The 23,878-nt window shown below is 36.8% G+C and overlaps 1 long non-coding RNA gene across 1 annotated transcript in view; it reads left to right on the top strand.

Moving 5' to 3' along the window:
* The window catches only part of LOC148110360 (uncharacterized), a 104,288-nt gene extending 103,789 nt beyond the window's left edge, over nucleotides 1-499 (top strand). The window contains exon 4 of the long non-coding RNA XR_015723891.1: nucleotides 257-499. This is a non-coding gene — a long non-coding RNA (uncharacterized LOC148110360). The remainder of the gene's footprint in view (nucleotides 1-256) is intronic.
* The last annotated feature ends 23,379 nt before the right edge of the window (nucleotides 500-23,878 follow it).

The raw sequence follows: 23,878 nt of genomic DNA, 5'->3' as shown, positions 1-23,878 counted from the left end.
GAATGTCACCTGTCAGCCTGTACCTGTAAGTTAGGCATATATCCCCAACATTAATAAAAATGAGAGTTGTAGTCCCTAGGGATCCGTTACTACTCTTCTTTATCTGACTCTTATCACCATCCCCTTGCTATTGTAGGACCTGAGTTTTGTGTTGTGTGGAACCTCCTCCCCCAACAGATGTGTCATATGTCTTCACAAATAAGTTTGGTCAGCGATGGTATGGGTTCAACCATTTTTTCTTTTCTTCCTATTCTAGTTCCCTTTTGCTGGGTGTTATGACTTCTGCTGGTTATTTCATATCTTCTGGGCAAGACTGTTGCTCTCATGAGAATCACAGCACTCCCCCCACCACCTTGGCTCCTTCTTGAGTGCTACCACTGAGTTGCTGGGGACTTGGTGGTTACGCAGACGTCTGCGGAAACAGGTAAGATACCTTTATTGTGTAATGCTTTGCAGGAGGGGGACCCCAAAATATTTCCTTACTTGTTGAACTTGGCTAAGCAGCGTGTCCTCTTGATAGAAATCATACTGTTCTTTCAATCATTTCTGCTTTCTAACTATTTAGCATTTTAAAAAATATCTGTTTGATTAGCACTAGCCCAAGTGCTAGGCTTGCATTTTTTTTAAATTCTCAAAACAAGCTTGAGGGACAAGTGTGATTTTCCAGTTTTATATATAAAGAACCCAAGGTCAGAGAGCAAGTGTTGAATAGCTAGTAGCTATATGGTGGGATTCAAAGCCAGATTAGTTGGATCCTGTAGTAGATGTTGATCCTGCAACTGGGTCCACTTTACTCTGCTCACCATCCCATCCTCTAGTAGATACGACTCAGTGAATTGCTCTCTCCCAGGGGACTATGATTCTTCCTATTCCTACCAGTAGATCTTGACCAATGACTGAATTACATAGGGGGTTACAAAGGGCTAACCACTTGCATCAAGGCAAGGCTAATTCTGTGGTGCAATTTATGCTCCAGAGCTTCCTGTGGGATCAAACTGAAAGTAGTCTCTATCTCAGACACATTCTTGCTTCCTTTGACCTATTCTATTTCTTTCACTTTTGAGAGGACACCCCAATGAAACCCATCTCAGGCTCTTCTAAAGAACCTAACCTAGGACAGACTCTTAATCCCATTTTTTTTCTTTCTTTTTTTAAAGATTTATTTATTTATTTGAGAGAGAGAGAGAAGAATGAGCGGGGAAGGGAGGCATAGGGGGAGGGAGAGGGACAAGCAGACAAAAGAGCCCTACACAGGGCTTGATCTCAGGACCCTGAGATCAGGACCTGAGCAGAAACCAAGAGTCGGATCCTTAACTGACCTCACGATCCAGGCACCCCTCCTAATCCCGTTTCTTTTTTTTTTTTTTTTTAAGGTTTTATTTATTTATTTAACAGAGATAGAGATAGCCAGCGAGGGAACACAAGCAGGGGGAGTGGGAGAGGAAGAAGCAGGCTCATAGCAGAGGAGCCTGATGTGGGGCTCGATCCCATAACGCCGGGATCACGCCCTGAGCCGAAGGCAGACGCTTAACGACTGCGCCACCCAGGCGCCCCTACCTAATCCCATTTCTTAACCACTGTAATACACTGCCTTTTTTTTTTTTTTTTTCTGTTGGACCAAGAGCGTTTACTCGGTTCTCTCTTTCCTTAGGATAAATTCTCTCAGAAGGTTCCTGGAGCACTTATGTAAATGAACAAGGCAATAGATTGAATGCCTGTGGTGAATACATCTGTGATCAAGCTCAGTAGCTCTTATAGTCTGTTCTTTACACGGAGAGTAGATTAGATCCGAACGTAGATACATTTTTGTAAGCATGTGAGCTGCTGACCCAAAGATACCCAGTGGAAATTTCAGAATATATTCCTCTGGGTAGAATTAGGTTTAATATTTTGCATTTTTTTCTGTTAATGTAAGTTACATCACTAAAAACAAAATTGGAATACTTTCGGATAACAGAAAACTAGGTTCTGTGGAAGAGAATGTATTTTCTCTATTCAGAGTGTTGTGGGTTTTTGCCTCTAGATCATCAGGTGCCTGTTAAGTATTGGATGTAATATATAGTTTTTGAGAAATAAGTTGCATGTATAGCCAGGATTTTAAAATGTATATATAGTAATAAGTATATATTATAAAATGTCTGACTAGGAATTGGAAATACTAAAGATTAAGAAAAAAATAACTTGGCCAAGTGGTGTTCATGAAGGACTTTGTGTTTTCAAGCACACATTAATGTAACTACCATTGGCTGACTAAAATGTGTATCTTATCATTACAAATAAATTCTGTGTAATCGATCCATGCAAAGCATTCCATTGGAGGCCTTTTTTGATTACAGATTGCTTGCTTTTACTTCAAGGTCAGGGAAGCTGGTAGAATTTGTAATGAATGGTATAATTGTTGAACATTTAAGCAAACACAATCTATTGGGGGATGAACACAATGATTTACGTAAGGGGAAATCATGCCATCCAATCACGGTGAGTTCAGTGAAGTGATAAATAGCTCTCTGAAAAAAGAGGAACAAGTAGATGTAACTTATTAACATTAGAAAAAATGCCTTTGACAAAGTCTTCCTTCTCCCTGCTGTGTCCCACCATTCCCCACACACATCCCAGAACACATACACACATACCCATCCATACCAGAATCTATCTCTTAAGATAGACTGTAGGTTGGAGGAAAAGTTTTGTTTTATTTAGGAACTCAACTGAGAAACCAGTAGCAAAGAGTTGGTACAGTTACTTATTTAAAAAGAAAGTCTAGGGGTGCCTGGCTGGCCCAGTTGGTGGAGCATGTGACTCTTGATCTTGGGGTTGTGAGTTTGAGCCCCACGTTGGGCATAGAGATTACTTAAATAAAAAATAAAAAGATTAAAAAAAAAGTTTGGTAGCTGGCTTTCTCAGTAAGAAGTCCTGATGTTAGTGTTAAAAATTTATAAATTAGGCACTTATATTAAATCACCAAGTTCATAATCACATAACAAATGCTTTATATGGATGTGATAAAAATTAACAAAGGGGTTTTTATTTTATTTATTTATTTATTTATTTTTAAAGATTTTATTTATTTATTTAACAGAGATAGAGACAGCCAGCGAGAGAGGGAACACAGCAGGGGGTGTGGGAGAGGAGAGCAGGCTCATAGTGGAGGAGCCTGATGTGGGGCTCGATCCCATAACACCGGAATCACGCCCTGAGCCGAAGGCAGACGCTTAACCGCTGTGCCACCCAGGCGCCCCCAACAAAGGGGTTTTTAAAATCTGAAATGCTAGGAGAGAAGACATGAAAAAGATAGTTAAACTTTTGTGTGGCTAAGTATGAGATAAGGTGTATGTCTAGAATAATTTGAATTATCATTGCGGAGACATGATCTTATGAGAGTCAGTTTAGACCTCCCCTAGAGATTTTGGGAAGGTAATAATGACAGTTTAAACATTTTAAAAATTTAAGCATTTTTAAAATTTTGTTTATTTAGTAATTTTATTGTGGTAAAATATACATAACAAAATATTTACCATTTTAACCATTTTAATGGTGTAATTAAGTAGCATTTAGTATTTCACCATGTTGTGAAACCATCACATATTTTTTTCCATTTCCCTAACTTTTATCATCCCAGACAGAAACTCTATATCTATTAAACAATAATTCCCTATTTCTCTCTCCCCTTGGCCCCTGGTAACTTTCATTCTATTTTCTGCGTCTATGAATTTGCCTATTTTAGATACCCCCTGTAAGTGGAATCATAACAATAGTTGTCCTTTTGTGACTGGCTTCTTTCACTTAGCATGTTTTCAGGGTTCGTCCATGAATGTAGCATGTATCAGAACTCAAGAGCATACTCATAGCTGGGTAACCTTCCGTTATATATACTTTAAAAAAAAAAAAAAAGAAAGTGTGTCCTATCAGCCATGCACTATGTTAAATATTTTATGGACAATATCTCATTTAATCCTCACAACAAACAATGGGACACATAGTACTATTATCTCCAGTTATCCATGAGAATACTGGGGCCTAGCAAGTTTTAAGTGACATGTTCTAGTTAGTGTTAGAGATGGAATTTGAACTAGGTCTGTCTCTAGGGTCCAATCAATTAAGCAATACAGTATACTACTACCTTACTGTTATGTTCTCTCTTGAAATATTCATATAGTTTTGATCAGTGAATTTCAGGAAATACCTAGAGCTTTAGGAAAGTGTGTAGAGAATGACATTTTAGAATAAACAAAAAACTGAAGGATATCTGCTGTCAGCAGCAGCAATTAACAAATGGAGAAGTTTTCTTCTGAGTAGATGAAGGTAGAAAGGGAAAGGACTGGAATTAAATCCTGCACAAATAAAATCTTATTTGACAAATCCTGAAATATTAGAAATAGAGATTTTCCCTTAAAAAATTTCAAAGTGAAAATTTAAGATGAAGAGAATTACTGTACTATTTTAAAAAGTGGAAGTCATAGAGACTGAACGTAAAAATAGCAAATAAGAATCTATATAGGTTTATGTATTCTATTAAGAGAAAAATAAAGATGTTATGGGAGTTCTTCCGTAACTTCTTTAAACTGGTGGCACAGAGAGCAACTATACTATTCTACATCACGTGCTGTGGCCACACTCTTAAAGCCAGACATACTGGCTTAAAGTTGTCTAGTACAATGTCCACTTCCAGCAAACTGTTCCTCAACCTGTATTTTAAGTGACAAGGAAAATACAATCTCATTTCATTACTAGGCTAGTCAGACATACAATTTTATGTTGATAGTAGATCTTCCTTCTTTGGCCTTCCAATCTGGGTTTTTTTTTTTTTTTTTTCCCATGGGACTTTGCAGAACCAGCCTGATGTTTTCATCGCTCTGATAGCCTTTCGACTATTTGAAGACAGCATCATGTCTCTTCCTATCCCGGTCTTCCCTAGCTCGGGATGATTAGCCGCCAGGACTTGAGAAGCCAAGATACTAAAGAAATAAGCCTGGATTTTGCTCTTAAGATCCTTGTATATATCTAACAGGTTATAAAAGTACTTAACTATAAGGTTAACGATTGATGAATTGGACTTCATTAAAATTAAGTACTTCTTTCACCAAATGATATCATTAAGAGAGTGGAAAGTCCACCGACTGAAGGGAAGAGAATATTTGCAATATCTTATATCTGATGAAGGACTTCTACCAGAATACATGGAGAACTCCTAAAAATCAGTGAGAGATAGGGAACACATAATCTAATGGAAAAATGAGCAGGTGAGCTGCATAAGTATTTCATGAATGAATACATTGAATTGGCCAATAAACATATAAAAATGTGCTCAAAATAATCAATTATCAGAAAATGCGACTTAAAACCACAATTAAATACTACTACTTACTCACCGAAATAACTCAAGTTAGAAGAGAAAAAAAGCCCCGGTAACGCTAAGTGTTGTGTTAGATGTGGAACTATGAGAGCTGCCACGTGCTGTTGGTAGAAGGTAAATTATGAATTGGGGCTAACACTTCGGAAAACAATTCCAATTTCTCCTAAAGCTGAACATATGGAAAACCTAGGACCCTGATTTTCTACTCCTATTCCTAGATTATTCCAAAAAGAAATGCAAAAACCGCAAACAATCCAATGCTCATTAAGAATAGAATGGATAAATTTATTAATATATGCATACAGTGGGATACTACATGTGGCAATGAAAATGAATAGACTGCTTTTACGTACAATATGAATGAACCCCTCAAACATAATTTGAATGAAAGAAGCCACACACTAAGATCATACCTTAGAGTTCCATTTATGTGATGTTCAGGCCAAAACAAACCTATTATGATAGGAATCAGAGTAGCAGTATCTTTGGAGAGGAGGTAAGATTGAGAGGAAACAGGAGGGAGGCTTCTGTTTTGCTGGGACACTCTATTTCTTGATCTGGTGGTAGTTACTTGTATTCATTTTATAAAAGTCATTAACTATCATATATGAATTATGTACATTATGTATATTAAATTTCAAAAGAAAAAAAGATGAGAAATAGGTCTAAAAATTCCAGGTCCCTAATGAAACCTGGGCAATAAATGAGCCAATCACAAATGTAAATTTGCATTATTCCGGGGTGTTATAATCTATGTGAAGTGTTCAGTGTAGATCTAGCCCACACGAAGTGCTCAGTGAAGGCACTTATTGTTAAATTTGTTTGGCACTGCATCACACCGTAAACTTATTTTGAGTTTCCTAATGACAGAAACGTCAAAGTCTCTTTCACAAGTGGAACTACTAGGAACAGGAAGCTCGTGCAAACTTTCAGACTTACGTAGGAATTCCTGTTTTATTTTGTCCTGGTAGAATTTTCAATGTCCAGACTGTTGAGATTTTTATGGATTGGAATTCACTGAGCTTCATTCTCAGCATTGATGGTAATGCCTAGATGCTAGAGATAAAGGACTAGAGATAAAGCCCTGCAGACCATCCTTATTAACCGTTATCCTGACCCATGGTGACTAGTGAGTAGACCCCTTTTAGATATGGTCATTCAGTCCATTACAAATACCACTGGTGGGACTGTCAGCCAGCCCATATTAACTTGGTCAGCAAGGATTTGAAGATAAAAATGACACAAGTACCCCCCCCCCGACATTTTCAGTTGTTTGTATTCTTTCTTCAACACAGTTGTTTATCTGAACTCTGTTAAATAGTGAAATATGTCCAACTTCCAAACATTATTTTTTTATACTTCAATCTTAACTCACATGTGAGTGGTGAGATAATATGGCAAATTAATCTGGCCTTATGAAAAATTTTAAAACACTATATATTTCTCATTGCAAAATGTGCTTTTTCACTATTGGTCAAACTTCCTTACTTGTCACTTTTCTCTCTTTTGCCAGCAGAGGGCAGGTGAAGAAGAGGGAAGAAAATAAAAGCATCTCTACTTTTATCTTGATTCCAACTAAACACTTCTCTGAAATATTTACAAAGCAGGTTATTTTGTTCTCTCTTTAATTATTCTATTTTGAAATAATTTATCTAAGTAGAAATTATGATTTTAATAGATACATTTGGCCTAATAAATGAATTTCAAATGAAATTAGTACTTTGAATTTTTAATTGTTTAGAATCAGTGACTATATTGAAAATATGAATATTCTTTATATTTTGAGATCATAGGTCCAAAATGTCCTCTCTTAGTTTGGGTAATGCTGATGAATTAGACTCCTTTTATGTTGGTTTTCTAATTCAATTATGGTTATGTTTTTGTGCTTACTTCGCATACATATCTAAATACAGCCTTTTGGTCATTACTTCAATATGCAGAGTTGTTAAGCATAGTTTTCAGTTTCATTAATCAAATAGCGAGTCTATATAATTGAAGGAGACCCTAGTGCAGTACTGTACCCCACGGGGATGTTTAAATATAGTTTTCGTGGGTATATTAAGGTGTTTTCTCTTGCAACTTTAAATTTGTTTAATCAGTAATAAAACATCCTTTTCAAAGCCCTAGATGGTATGATAAACTATGTAATTCAACAGCTCAAGACAACTTGCATGTAACCTTTGTTAAATGAGAAGTTAAGCGGCAGCTTGGATTTTTGCTTTCTCTGCTTGAATAATTCCTTTGTTCTGAAACTATAGGAGCAGGGAGAAACTGAATAGGTTCTCTCATGGGGAGGATACATCTTCATACTGCTTACTCCCAAGTACTGGGAATTCCTTCTTACCTCTCCTTACTGTGAACCTCATCTGTAAGAATCTTTTTTATTTTTAATCTGTCAAACAAAATTACACACGGTGATTAGAACACTGCTAGTACATAGTGCTTTATAAGCATTAGCTATTATTACATAGGCATCTACTTATCTTAACTTTAATCCATTTATTGAATTAGTCTGGGGGATCACGTAAAAAATTGAAAAAAGTTGAAAAAAATGGATTCTTCAGTAAAAGGAAAAACCTGAAAAATAATCTCATTCTCGGAAGTCCTAATTCTATTCTTCATTTATGCAGTGGGAAAAAACCTTGACTTGAGTGACTCTGAACACCTAACTCTGTTGAGCAAATGGAAGCAATAATGTCTGTCACTTAGTTGTCTTAGACTAAATGCTTCCTGGTATTGTGAATTGGTGTTGAATTTCCTGACTATGTGTAATGAATACGTTATGGGGTAAGATCTGGTTGTTTTAAAAGGACTAAGCTGGATGAGGAAGAGAAGTTTTGCTTTTGATGAGGAATCCCCCCTGATCTTAATAAGGAGTATTTCAAAACGATGAACAAAAAAGCCTTGCTTTTGATTACCGCCCCAAGGTAAGCTTATGGCTTGGGATGCAGGTGGAGGGAGAATACAAGGCAGGGGTCTTCAGGACTGAGGAAAAAGGAAATTCTTCTGGTTGGCAGAGTGAAGAACCCTCAGGCTTAGGGCTGTTGTGGCCCCCCTCCTCACTGGTTCTACATATCATCTCTTCTTGCTTTCTCAGGCCACTGTGGATATTTATTCCTGTTTCATCTTCCTGAAATACTGTGCACTGACGTTACTTCCTTGCTCAAAACCCCATACTAACTTCTTTTTGCCAATGATAGTAGGAGGGGGACCCTGCCATTCGTGACTGTGAACTTCATGGTTCCAATCTGATTTCCCATGTTCCCTTCATTCTCTACTTTTCACACACCTACCCAGCAGTGCTGTTCCTAAATATGCCTCTCTCTGCTCAAGTCTTTCTCACTCATTTCTTGCTCTCAGTGGCTCCTTGTCTTTCAAGATCCACCTTCAATGACAAGTCCTCTTGAAGGCATTCTAATTCTTACCTGGAAATGACCTTTGGTGCCATTGAGTCTCATGGCTATTTACATCTGTGGAATGACTCTTATCGTATCCTATCATCTATACAAGGTATTTTCATTTTTATTTCTTTTTTTCTGCTGACAATAAGCTCTTTGAAAGCAGAGATTGTGTTTTGTCCCCAGAGATTAGCATGATGCCCTGCAGAGCCTGATATTCAGAAAAGCCAGAGCCATTTGTGGGTGGTTTTTTGTTTTTTGTTTTTTTGAGGCCCTCAATATATCAAAAACCTGAAGAAATGGGAGGGTGACAAAATTGTGGTATATTTTAAATGTTGCATTAGACAAGTGGATGCAATTAAAACACACACATTCCCACAACAATCCCCGAAGGAATTATGGTGTTAGTAAGATGATCCTAAGATTTCTAAAAAACTGAACTCATGGTATACTTAAATTGATGTAGTCTGGCAACTGGGCACAAGTTCAACGTTGACCAGTGACTGTCTTCTTCCTGTCTTGTCAGTACATCTGTGGAACTGTGCATCACCTGAGGCCTGGGCCAAAGGACCCTCTGACTTTCTGTGTGAGACACCCTCACACATGGTGGACACCCGATACGTATTTACTGAAGTGAGTTCAGTGTAATTATATGACCAAAAGGTGCTGTATATAAATATAATGCATTAATTCATATTTTTTATTTTGGTCAGAATATTACTCAAATATAAGATCGAAAGTTAATATTAACTTCTAATTTAATGTCTATAATTTAACTTTTACTTGTTTTACACTTGTCAGATCAAAGAACTAGACACCGGGGAGGAGAAAAAGTACTCGTTCTTACTGACTGACTGACTGCATATTTACCTGTACTCTGTATGAGACATGTAATGAGAATTGTGTTCTCTGAGACTCTTCTGACTAATAAGGACTTGATGAGAATCCACATAATTTATTTCTGGAAACTAGGCTAGGGATGAAAAATAGTGAAGATTCTAGAAGTATTTGGAATTCATTGTCGCAGGGGTTAAAGTTGATATCAATACTAAATAATTCTCTGCTGTTAGCATAGCTTAAATTTGCCTGGTTTAGAGGTATTCCCACTGAGGTGTATAAAAAGATGAATTGGTATCTTTGTGATCTTCCTTTTAATATAATGCATAGAAGTCAGGCATGCCTAAAAGCATGGACTCATGGTTAGAATTATTATTGTTTACTTTTTGAAATGTATATATTTAGGTATTCATTTCTGATATAATCTCATTTTCTTAGACTACTTAATAGAATGATGTGTTTCAGGCCCTTCTTTGCTATATTAATATAAACCCAATCTTTTCTATAAAATTATTTTATAATGAAAAGGAGAAGAAATAAAGAGGACCCTGTTACTTGTGATAATTCAGTAGTAAGAAAGAAAGTTTGGTTATTTAAACATCAGGTAACACCCTTTTCTCCTATTCCCACACACCTGACAGATTTGGCATATTCCTACAGTATCAGTGGTTCAAGGAGCAGGGGTAGAGATGGATCAGCAACCAAGGAGTAGTGAAGTTAGGATTAATTAATTTATACAATATAGGTGATTGTGAAGTGTCCTCCACAAGAATCATGCCTAAGAGATAGATAATTAAATGCATGAAAACTTGGAAGACAAGATTATTTGTCAAGTTTATGGATTATCTGAAATATATTAATTTATTTACACTTATTTAAACTTTATTATACAATAGAAACATTAAAAAATCTCTAATAGTACCAAAGTTTTTTCAGTGACTAGAAGGAAAATGCTATGTGAATAACCCATACCCATACGTCTTTCTTTCTTATTTTTTACTTATAAATTTATCAAGAGTTAAAAGCGTTTTGTTAGGGGTACCTGTGTGGCTCAGTTGGTTAAGTAGCTGCCTTTGGCTCAGGTCATGATTTCAGGATCCTGGGATCGAGTCCTGCATCAGGCTCCCTGCTCAGTCGGGAGCCTGCTTCTCCCTCTCACTCTACCTGCAGCTCCCCCTGCTTGTGTGCTCTCTCTCTCCCTTTGTCAAATAAATAAAATCTTTTTTCTTTTTTAAAAGGCATTTTGTTAACCTAGAATTTGTTTTTAAGCATAGCACATGAAAATGTTTAAAATAAAATGCAGTATAACTTAAGAAAACTATTAATATGCAAATGTTATCATTATAGAATTTTACAGAAAAATAAAGAAGATAGTTCTATGAATCCTAAGGAGAAACAACAGCTTGCATATGCGGAAATATGCCTGAAGGGTGGTTCTCATAATGACTTAATGACCAGCACTTTCTAGTTAAGTAGAAAGTACATAGATATGGCTAACAGGCATTTGAAAATATTTATCTATTTGTGTGCAAAACTTTTAATTACATAGCTATGAAATATGCAAGGCAGTCCCAACCGTTCCAAAGATTACAAAAAGAATTTAAAATTTGTCTTATTTTTAAAAACTGTAAGCTTAAATATTTCTGTGCAATGTTACAAAACAAAACCCTGTCCAGGTCTTTATATACGGATAACATGGAATTCCATGCTCAAGTGCAAAAAACTGCCATTACTCTCTGTACCCATAATTCAGCCTTTACCCTTTCTGTCATTCACAGACCCTACAACACTGGTTTGAGCTCTCGCCTGAATTTCTGGACGAAAGGTGCCCCATCAACTGGGAAGGGTAGAAAGAGGGTATTTTCCTTAATTCTCTCTTTACATCCCCTTTGTTCTGTAGCAAGGGCTTCTTGGGACTCAAGGGAACAACCACACAGAATCTTTTTTGCTAAATGCCCCAAACCTGTGTGATGTTAAGAGGCCAGTTGAATTTTCCAGTTTAAATTATTTCACAGTAAAAACTTAAAAATTCTTTTCTCAGTTGAGATCTCTTGTTAAAATTATAAAGGAAATTAATTCTACAGTTTCCTATTCTCAATGATTTTGGTTCACTGGATGACATTTTACCCCACAACAATGTAGTGAAGGAGAATGGTCTTGGGATCGGCTAGATCTAATCCAGGACTACCTGTACTAAATGCAAAGCTATAGATTAGTATGCTAAAAATTCTTTTGAAACCTCTTTTCCTCAAGAGTAAAATCATAAAGATACTGAGAGAATTAAATGAGAGGAAAACATGTAAAAGGCTTACACGTTAGGGACTCCATACTAATTAATTTCCTGCATTTAGTTTATCTTGGGGATACAAGTGGGTTTGATTCAGATTGGAAAACAAGCCAGGTACAATCCAGGGAGGAACAAAGATGCATGTGCCTCAATATCTTCTAATATTAGTGGTTCTACAAAGAAAAATACTCTGTTTTTAAAACGTGTTACTATACATTTTCCAACAGAGATGTAAAAGCTATGGCTGACCAGCTATTTCCAGAACACTTTTTTTTGAAGGAAATGTGACAGCTCTTTTTCAATTCATAGTAATCCATGTAAACATTTAAAGCTGAAAATCAGGGATGCGTGGGTGGCTCAGTCAGTTAAGCATCTGCCTTTAGCTCAGGTCATGATCCCAGGGTCCTGGGATCAAGTCCCACATTGGGCTCCTCGCTCAGCGAGGAGCCTGCTTCTCCCTCTGCCTGCTGCTCCTCCTGCTTGTGCTTGCTCTCTCTTTCTGACAAATAAATAAAATCTTTAAAGAAATAAAAATAAAGCTGAAAATCCATAACAGTTACTATAGTATAGGAATGAGAGAGAGGAGTGAGTAGAGAGGTGGAAAGGGAATCACACAGACTGAATACAATTATTTAAGTAAAATATTTTCCTAGAGAAAATAGAGAATAGATCCTTGAAGTTGCATGTTTTAATCCTTTTTTTTTTTTTTTTAAGAATCCACATGTTTTTTTACACAATACAATGGGAGTAAAAATGTGTTATCACTCTGTGGCCAAATTCACTTTTATTTTTAAGTCCTACAATTTTTATAGTGAGTAGCTAATATTACCTTGACACTTCAGCATGATTGATGAATTCCATCGTCTTAATAGTAGCTACAGATTATTGAGTAATTGCAGACCAGTTTGATGGTCCTGAGTTGACAAGGGAACATGAGGATTTTATTTTTCTTGTGAACTTTTGTGGGATCAAGAAATTTAGTAGGGTTTTGTTTAGTTTTGATTTATTTTAAAGAAATATTCATTGACCCTTGTTTTTTACATGATTTATTTCCCACTGGGGGTGGGAAGTTTTTTTAAGGTTATAGAGTAACTTAATTTGAAGCCAATTTTCCAGACTTGTTAAGTTTTATGTTCTAAGACCCAAATCCTATGGTCACCCTTGCAAAAGAAATAATTAATTGAGCATTATAAATGTGAAGAGTATTAACTTTGAAAATGCTAAATATGAGATAAAAGGATCTGACTGGGCTTGAGATGTTATTATTAAATATTATTTTTTAAAAGATTTATTTATTTTAGAGAGCAAGTGAGTGTGAGTGGGGGGAAGGGCAGAGGGAGAGAATCTTCAAGCAGACTCCCCACTGAGAGTGGAGCCCAAAGTGGGGTTCGATTTCAGGACCTGTGATATCGCGACTGAGCCAAAACCAAGAGTTGGACACCCAACTAATTGAGACACCCAGGCACCCCTAGTAAATATTACTAATGTTCAAATTGTTAATAATTTGTTGTTACATGTAAAATGTGCCACAGAAGAGTAAAAAACATTTTCTTTAGCTTTTAAATACAAATTTAAATTTTTGTATTAAAAGTTTTAAATTTACAGAAAAATTGTGAAGATACTACAGAGAGGTCCTGTATACACCACACTCAGTTTCTACAATTATTAATGTCCTCATTAGTATGGTACATTTGTGACAATTAATGAACAAATATCGATACATTATTAACTGAAGTCCATACTTTATTCAGATTTCTCCAGTTTTTGTCTAATGATCTTTTTCTGCTCCAAGTTCCCATCCAGGATAACACACTGTATTTACTTCTCTTATCTCCTTAGGGTCCTCTTGGCTATTACAGCTTCTTGGATTTTCCTCATTTTTGATGATTGGAGAGTTTGGTATTGGTTCATTTTTTCCCCCATGATTAAACCAGGGTTATGGATTTTTTTGGAGGAGGACCACAAAGGTAAATACCATTTTCATCACATAATATCAAAGGTATGTACTATCAACATGATGTATCACTGTTGATGTTGACCTTGATTACCTGACTGAGATAGTGTTTGTTAGGTTCCTTCTTAGGAAAGGTACTCTTTCTCCTGTCGGTACTGTGCTCTTTGGAAGGAAGTCATTACGTACCATCCACCCTTTAAAGGAGTAAAGAGTTGAGCTCCACTTCCTTGAGAGTAAAGTATCTTCATAAATTATTTGGAATTCTTCTGTACAGGAAATTTGTTTATTTTCCCCTGTTAATTTATTCAGTTACTTATTTATGTCAGCATGGACTTGTGGATATTTATTTTATACTTGGGTTATAATTCAGTTGGTTTATAATTATTTTATTGATGGACTGTTTTAGCTTTGACCATTGGGGGGCTTTTACATCTGACTCTTGTGTCCCTTTGAAATACCCCCATCATTGTGATTTTTTGGTTGTTATTGCTTGTTTGTTTTTAAGCACTTCCTTTCTGGCACTACAAGATGCTCCACACTTACCTTGTACATTTCCTGCCTCAGTCCTAAAAGGAATTCTGGTTTCTCTTATTAAGGAATAGTATTACAAATCAAGGTCTGGGTGCTAGGGTGTGTTGGTTGCTCCTGAGATGTCCTTGCTTCTAGGCTGTCTCAGCTGACAGAGCAAGAAAATATATGCATGTATACTAACTTTGTGTATACACACATCTATAAATATTTCTGTATGTAAGCATCTGTATCTTTATTAAGCTAAACGTGAGTGTGTACTGCTGTCTCTAATTCTAATTCATTACCACACGGATCATTCTAACCTCTTCCCCTTGCTTATCTGTAACTTCCCACTCCAACAGTGAGAAACCTGACTTCCACCATCCACTATCTGTTTACTTAACTTTTCATTTCCATTATACGTGCATAGTGTTTTCAGAATTATTAATCGGTACCCTGTGGGATACAACTTTATCGGCCAGAGGTGTGCTTCATGTTGACCCTTCTACTGGTAGTTTTATGTATTCCACTCATTTCCAAAGTTACTTAGTCCAGAGCTTTTTCCTCCCACTCCTTCCAGTGAGATTGTTTCATATATTTCTCATACATTTAGATTCTCTTGTCACATTCTGCATTCCATCCTGGAGTTCCTCCCCATCCCCCATCTCCTAAATAATTTTTTTAAAAATTCACATACTGAATAGCTTCACTGCCCTAAAAATATTCTTTGTGCTTTACCTATTGTTAACCTTAAAAATAAAACTGTCAGTTATTTTACCAGTAAAATGGGTTTATCCAGGAATAATAGAGAATTGCAATTCAGGACATGTAGGACACGTAGGGTCTGCAATTAGTGAGGAGTGTTAAGGGCATGAGAGCTCCCCATTCTGACCTCCCCGCTCCATTTTAAATGAAGTTTCATTTTATTAATTTTCACACTATTTAACCCTTTCCCTCTTCATTCCAAACTCCTGGCAACCACCGATCTGTTACCATCTCTATATAGTTGTGCTTTTTCCAAGAAATGTGTAATTGAAATCATACAGTATGTAGGCTTTTCACATTGGCTTTTTTCACTAGCAATATGCATTTACATTCATTCATGTCTTTTCGTGGCTTAATAGTTCATTCCTTTTTGGGGCACCTGGGTGACTCAGTCAGTTGAGCATCAGACTCTTGATTCTGGTTCAGGTCATGATCTCATGAGATTGGGCCCAGAGTAGGGCTTCGCACTCAGTGGGGAGTCTTCTGGAGATTCTCTCTCTCCCTTTCCCTTTGTCCCTCCCCCTGCTCCTGTGTTCTCTCTCTCTCTCTAAAATAAATGAACAAATCTTTAAAAAGTAGTTCATTTCTTTTCATCACTGAGTAGTATTCCATTTTGTAGATGTACCGCTCTTTGTTTATCCATTCACTGATTGAAGAATACCTTGTTTACTTCCAGGTTTTGGCAATTTTGAATAAAACTACTATAAACATTTGCGTGGTGATTCTTATGTAGACTGAAGTTTTCTAATCAGTTGGGTAAATACTTAGAAGTGTGATTACTAGATTGTATAGTAAGACTATATTTAGCTTTTAAGACACTGCCAAACTGCATTCCAAAGTAGCTATGCCATTTTGCATTCCCACCAGCAATCCTCACCAGTGATCGGGATTGTCAGTTGTTTGGATTTTAGCCGTTCTAAAGGGTGACCAGTGGTATCTTATGGCTGTTTTCATTTGCAATTCCCTGATGACAAGTGATGATGAGCATCCTTTCGTATGCTTATTGGCCATATGTATATTTTCTTTGGTACAGTATCTGTTCAGATGTTTGGCTTATTTTTTAAATTGGGTTGTTTTCTTATTGTTGAGTTTTATTTTCCCTTTCTTTTGAAGGAACTAAATAAACAAACACTAAAACTGGTTGAGAAGATGTTCCTTTAAAAAGTCATAAAGAATTATCCCATACACATTTCTTTCTTTCTTGTAAAAAAAAAATCATGGAAGGGCGAGTTTAGCTTGCATTAAATCATCAATATGAGGGTGTGAAATTTGACACACACACACACACACATTTATTGAGCCCTTAATTTTTTTTTTTTAAAGATTTTATTTATTTATTCAACAGAGATAGAGAGAGCCAGTGAGAGAGGGAACACAAGCAGGGGGAGTGGGAGAGGAAGAAGCAGGCTCATAGCGGAGGAGCCTGATGTGGGGCTCGATCCCATAACGCTGGGATCACGCCCTGAGCCGAAGGCAGACGCTTAACCGCTGTGCCACCCAGGTGCCCCTGAGCCGTTAATTTTTGTCAGGCAATCCATTAATTTTTTCCTTACAGGAACTCATTTAATTCTCATAATAACCCAATGTAATGGAAACTCTTATTTCCCACATTTTACAAAAGAAGAAATCGCAGCTTCCAGTGGAAAAGCTCTAACCCCGTGCCATGCTATCAGAAAAAATAAATTTTAAAATCAGATAATCTAAGGTTTGTTTTCTTACACAGCCAAATGAAAGTATATTTTAAAATTAAGTCTGTGTGAACATAGAAACAGATTCCAGAAAATAGTCCATTTTTCTTGAATTATTCAGATTGTTACAAGCCTCAAATTTGTTTGGGGTTGTGTGAGAATCCATTCAGTGAATAAAGGTCTGCACTTTTTCTCAGATCTTTAAATTTATTTTACAACATTTTTTAAAAATCCTTACTTTCTTGAAAGCAAGCAAGATATTATGTTAATAATCAAATAGGCTGTTTTTCCCTACCCTGTTTTGGGTCAGGCAGTTAATTTCCAAGACTCATTTGCTTTATTATTTAATAGGTATTAACAAAAAGAATTCCTAAAGACACTCTTGAAAAATAGAGCAGCACGGTTGCAGCTGGGGGCTGGCTCCGAGCCTGGCGATGAGCCCGCAGCGTGGGACTGGGTGTTCCACCCAGCCTGGCTGTCCTCCAGGGAGCTGTCAGTTGCCGGGTTCCCACAGTGCCAAGCACTAGCAGGTGCAGAAAGGTTCAAGGTTTCTGTTCCCCAGTAGCGTTGAGGGCATGCAGGCTGTCTGACAGCAAACAAGAGGAGTATCCTGTGGGCCCCGAGGGGCATGAGGAGTGGAGCTCCTGCTTTACTTTGGGGAATTGACATTGGCATTGACAGGTGTGTGAGAACCCACTACTGCTCCTCACAGGCCTCTCCTGAGAGGAGAGGGGAGTTTGCACAGTCTTCTGAAGAAACAGAGGACTGGGACACTCCTATTTTGGAGGCTTTTAGTGTTTGTTTGTTTTAAGGAAAAAATTGCCAAGATAGAGTTTTAAAAAATTGTGTTTTATTTTATATGTCTGTGTTTTAAAAATTAATGTTCCTGACATGCAAAAACTGAAATGGAGTATATGGTGCACTTACACAAGATATATAAAGAGATATGTAAAACTGCTAGGATTTATCAGAATATTATCTTCTAATGAACTACTGGTGGTGGGAGCTGATTATGGGTCAGGTGTTTAAAGTTACCTGATGGAAAGATTTTTCTTCTACTCCTCATAGGGTATCTTTGTGACTAGACGTAATGATCTCTGAGAGGATTTTGTTTTCAGTCCCCAAACCAGGAATGGGGAAAGAATGCAGGCCTGCAGTGGGGGTAAAAGAAAGGGAGGTGAAAGAGATTTAGGGAGTTCCTATGGATTTTGCTGGGCCAACGAGAATCCAGAATAAATGAAAGAAATGTTGGTGTTGGTCATTTCCTCTGGGCTCAGGCAACTAATGCTTTGCTTTGCCAGTTTGAGTAGCAATTTAAGATCCAAGAAACCTTTGGAAAATTGTAGCAGAATTCTGTCTTGTTCACTTTTTCCCTTTCCTGGCAAAAAGCTGGAACACTATAGGCTTTCCAAAAACATTTGTGAAATGGAGTCAGAAAGCCATTTTACTTCGTAGGATGCATGCCTTTTGTTTGTGCTGCAAAAATATTTGAAATGTTTAGAAATTTATGGCATAAAATGATGATGACATATATCCCTCCAAGCTTTTATTCAATACTCATGCAAACATATGTGCAACTTGTATGTCTCTCTTTACTTCTTGGGATACAAGTAAGGTTACATGTCTTTTTAACTTTTAAATGTTGAAGTTAGCAAGAAGTCCGGAAATTTTTTTGTAAGTTGGACTTTTGAAGTTTCTTCAGCAGTTTTGAAAGCCTACCCAGCATCCATGCTGGGTACATAGAGGCAACCTTCCGCTTTTGTCTGCAAAGTGGCCCATCTCCCACCAAGCAGTAAGCATTGGCATTAACCCTTTTCTCTCATGTTGTGTCAAGTCCGCCTTGGGCACCCTTGGCGCGCATAGTCGAACATTTCAGTCAGGGTCAGCTCAACTCATGAAATAATTTCTAACTATGTTGAATCTCAAAAGAAAAGGAGAAGAAAAGGTTCTCTGCAGTCCTTCCCTCCCCACGGACACCTACCTACTTTCCATTCCTATAATAAATAGTCCTCTTAATGGATTCTGAAGAAATGAAGGAAAAAAGGAAAAAAACAAAACAGAAAACTCCTTTGTGATAAGTACCTGTTTTCAGCTACATAGAGAAACAAATGGACAAACTGTAAAGGCAGCTCCTCTTAAACAACACAATTCTGTGCGGTCCGGTTATACACCCAGCATGGTGAGCAAGTGCTCGGCTCTGGAGCTTCATTCAAATTCTGGCTCTGGTTCTCGAATTGGTGCTTGGCATTTAACCTTCTATACCTCATTTTCTTCATCTGTGAAATGGAATGACAATGATAATCAAATATGCCAGCTTTTTCTGAGGTATGTAATATAAATTTATGAAACAAATTCGTATATAAAACCTGTACTTTTTTTTCTTGCAAAAACAGGATCATGCTAAGCTTAATTTGCTATTATAAAACATTCCCATTTTTATAGTTTTAGGTAAAACCTTGCGTTTGTTTAGAGGAAAGGTATGACACATATGTGTCAATTTGATTTTCTTTAGTTAGCTCGATATGCTTTGTTCCACAAATGATTTAGACAGTTTTCATACCTGTCTTTAAGCGTAATTTTTTGCACATGTAAATAAGAGTTCCAGAGTCTTTTGCCATAGTTTCATCAGTGCTGCCTCTCAACAGCCTTTAAAATAAAGAAGTTCCAGTCACTGGGAGACAAGGAGATGTAGGCTATGGAGGCCAATGAGCCATAGTCACAGAACCAGGAATTGGTTGTCATTCTGACCCTATGGATTCATCACCATAGTTTCACCCATTGCACTGAACTTGAAGATCAATAAATGACCAGCATAGTCCTGAAAGAATAAGATCTCACAGACTCGTCTATGTAGGGTAAGTTAAAGCAAATAGAACCTGGGATGTTATAGTTTCCCAGGCTGAACAAGAACTCCCTCGAATATTTGACTTCATGTTGTGTCCTTGTCGTTAAGTCATGAATCGGTATAAGAAATGACCATAAAATAAATGTTTCTGAAAAGAATTATAGCTGAAAATGACATCTGTGATATCAGTGACAATTTTACAAGCCTTTCAATGGCAAACTCTTCCAAGATTGGGGTGAACGGAGGATGGCTTTTATTTCCAGGTGAACTTGCATATTAACTTCTATCAAATATCAGACAATGGGAACAATACAACCTGCTGGGCTTTGAGGGTTAAGACTTTTACAATTACTTTTAGTTCCTAGATGCATTAATTGTCTCCGACCGAGTCTCTCTAATGCTTTATTTCACATACCTTCTTTATTTACATGTTGTTGTTATAAATTATCTATTTGGGGGAAAGTAGTTATAAGTAACTACTTACTGTACTCCACTGCCTTTCCAAATGTGACTCTTCCATGTACCATATAAGTTAGTACAGAATTTACCTGAAGAAAAAAACTAACACTTTTCTTCCTAGAGTCCGTGTATATAAGACCACAGCTTTAATTCTATAGATAACATCTGGCTTTCAGCCTGAGATCACTAGTGAAAATTTGATCTGGTATTATAAATTCTCTTGTTTCTAAAAAAGCTTAGGCAGGAAAATGAAAAGGGAACCAGTATAAATAATGAAACGTTTCATGAACAGCAGTTTTAGGAAACTCCAGAATTACTAACTTTTATGCTCATGACAAAATTACATCATTCAAAATATTGTTCATAATTGTCCCAGTTTATTAATAGCATTAATAAGCTCTCATTTTGTACAAATTGAGGATCTTTAAGATTTCCTTTATGAGGAAGTGCCTTTAATTTACAGAAGACCCATGAGGGTGCCAAATTCCATCTGGACACAGTAGTTAAGAATATAACACTGGTGATGAGCTGAAAATTTGAGGAACTGAAAAACAGAGCTTTCAAATGTCATTTCAGTGCAAAAGGAGTGAGGACTTCCACCATATAAAAATCTAGTTCTGTCTCTAAATTGAAATTATCTTATAGTTGAGAGGGTACCTGAATTTTCCCCTTTTCATCTAGTCTAACTACAAGCAAATAACTTTAGAGGGAATGAGAGAATCCAATGTTCCTGAAAATTCTGATAGCCTTAGGGAGTTCAGTTTCTTTAGCATTTTCTTTTGCAATGCTATACTGATTTCTGATTTATCACCAGTGATATGTAACAATAATTTCTAAAATTCATTGAGTGCTTATTCAATTTGAAACCCTTTATGTCTGTTACGTGCATTATATTTAAGTAATTTCATCCAGTGATTCTCGACCAGGGGCAGTGTTGCCCTCCCTGTCTTCCAGGAGTTTTGGCAATCTCTGGAGACAGTTTAGGTTGTCACAATTCCGGTGGTGGTGGACTGGCTAGTTCTACTGGCGTTCAGTAGGTAGAAGCTAGAGATGCTGCTAAACATTCTGTAATGCACAGAACAGTCCCCCACATCAGAGAATTAATTACCTAGCCTCAAATGTCAGTAGTGCTGAGGTAGAAAGAACCTGACTTAATCCATTCAACAACCCCGTGAGGTGGGTATTTTTTATTATTTTTTGTTATTAAAATATATTTGACATGTAACTTTACGTAAATGTAAGGAGTACAAAATGTTAATTTGACACACTCATATTGTAAGATGAGTGCCACTGTAGCGATAATTAGCACCTCTATCACCTTACCTAATTATTCTTTTTAGTAGTTGGAAAAATTAAATTCTAGTCTCGTAGCAAGTTTGATGATTACAGTACAATATTGTTGTCTGGATTCATTGTGCTGTGCATGAGGTAGGTATTATCAACCTCATTTTCAGGGAAGAGAACTGACACCAGAAAAGTGACCACACAGTCAAGTAAGCAGTGGTGCCAGGACTGAAAATTTAGCTTTTTATTTTCTCAAAGCCCAAGCTCTTTCTATTGTGCTGTGGTACCGTCTTCAGAGAATTTTGATGATTACTGGTAGAGTCTGAATTGAAGAGTGTCGATTCTGCCTTATTCTGAATACTTGCCTTAGCAATGAGCTCTTGCCTCCGACAAGATTAATGGTAGTCATTCATCTCTTGAGCATCTTCAGATTTCCCCTTGAGGATGACAGTTCAACTCTTAGGTCAGTAAGCCCAAGAGAAAATTGTTATTTGATTGCATATACTGTATTATTAAACAAAATATGAGTAAAAAGAAAACAGGATCATGACCTGAGCCTGAGCAGACAGCAAATGCTTAACCAACTGAGCCATCTAGGCGCGTCTTATTAATTAATTTCTTAAAAGTAATTTCCACACCCAACATGGGGCTGAAACTCACAACCCTGACATCAAGAGTCACATGCTCTTCCTACTGAGCCAGACTGGCTCTTCTTATTTCTTCTTATTTCTTCTTAACATACCTTTAAAATGATGGCACACAATTTGTACACCAATGTTCATAGCAGTGTTAGTCACAATTGCTATAACCCAAGTGTTCACCAGTGGATGAATCGATAAACAAAATGTTATACATACATACAATGGAATATTGTTTAGCCTTAACAAGGAAAGAAATTCCGCAATATGCTACAACATGGATAAATCTTGAGGACACTATGCTAAGTGAAATAAGTCAGTCACAAAAAGATAAATACTGTATGATTCTACTTATATGGGAGTACTTAGGTCAAAATCATAAAGATAAAGTAGAGATGTGGTTGCCAGGGGCTATGAGGAGAGACTGGGGAGTTATTGTGTAATGGGTATAGTGTTTCAGTTTTACAAGATAAAACGGGTTGTAGGGATGGATGGTAGTGATGGTTGCATAACAATGTGAGTGTATTACCACTGAACTGAACATTTAAAAAAATGGTTTTAGATGGTAAATTTGATGTATGTATATGCATTTTACCACAATAAAAAAATGCCATACAAATGGCCACCTAATCTTTTTTTTTAAAGATGTTTTATTTTTAAGTAATCGCTATACCCAACATAGGCCTTGAACTTAGAATCCCCAAGATCAAGAGTTGCATGCCACACCAACTGCGCCAGCCAGGCAGGTGCCCCTGGTCACCTAATCTTCTAAATTGAATGTCAATTCTGCTTAAAACAGTAGGAAATTCTGTAGGGGAGGTATGTATAGTGGTTAAATGCTTGGGCTCCCTCAACAGAATGTTTAGGTTCAAATCTGTTTTCCCTGTTATTATATACTGTGCAACTTGCTTGGGAAAATTGCTAACCTTTTTGTACTTTAGTTTCTTCACCTGTAATATATGGATAATGAAGAAGACACCTTGTCCCATGAAAGTATTATACGGATTAAAAAAGGCAAAGCATACCATGTATTTGGCACAGCACTTAGCTTATATACAGTAAGTGCTCAACAAATACAAGCTATTATAATAAAATTTTATGAGTTGATATTTCAGCAGCTTGGAGAGAAGAGCTGCACAGTTTCTCACTACCTCTTTCCATTCTCATCCTAGCCATTGATTTCTTTCCTATTCCTGACATCTCAAAGCCACATTTAGGATTTCAGTCATGACCTTCAGCCACTTTGAACACTTTCCTGGAGGATAAGTCTACATTCCCACATTAGGTATGTACCTAGATGCAAATTTAGAGTATCATGTCTCAGTTCAGTTTGTTCATATCTGCTAACAGTGTTAATGTTCTGAATAATAGTGAAATCTTACTTATGCCCAGAACAAATCTGGGATGTAATCTTCTATGAAAAAAATCTGGGGTCTTCCTATATGCATGTGTGTATACACACTTAAAATGGAATATCATAATTAAATGTCATTTATTAAAAATATAAAACTCCAGTAGCTACTTGGTTTGCAGATTTCTGCTTTCTTATCTCAGTCCTGAATAGGTCTAGCAGTTATGATTTCATGAAACCAATATGAGGAGAAAAACTGGGTTGGTGTGTAAGTTATGGCATATCAATACAGGAGGGATGATTTGATGAGAAGCAATGTTACACACTGTTAGAAGTCATGGTTTGGATTAGACCAAGTTTGAATCTTAGCTCTACCATTACAGACATTTACCTAACTTCTCTCATCTGTTTCCTTAACTGAAAATTGGGGAAAATAACACCTGTTTACATGGTTGTTGTAAGGTTTACATGAGATGATGCCTGGCAACTACTAAGAACTCAAGAAATAG

Source organism: Ursus americanus, chromosome 3, assembly GCF_024610735.1.
Source record: "Ursus americanus isolate L20-20 chromosome 3, mUrsAme1.1.p, whole genome shotgun sequence".
NCBI classification, from domain to species: domain Eukaryota; kingdom Metazoa; phylum Chordata; class Mammalia; order Carnivora; family Ursidae; genus Ursus; species Ursus americanus.
Note: the sequence above shows the minus strand (reverse complement) of the source record. Positions and strands in the feature narration are given on the sequence as shown.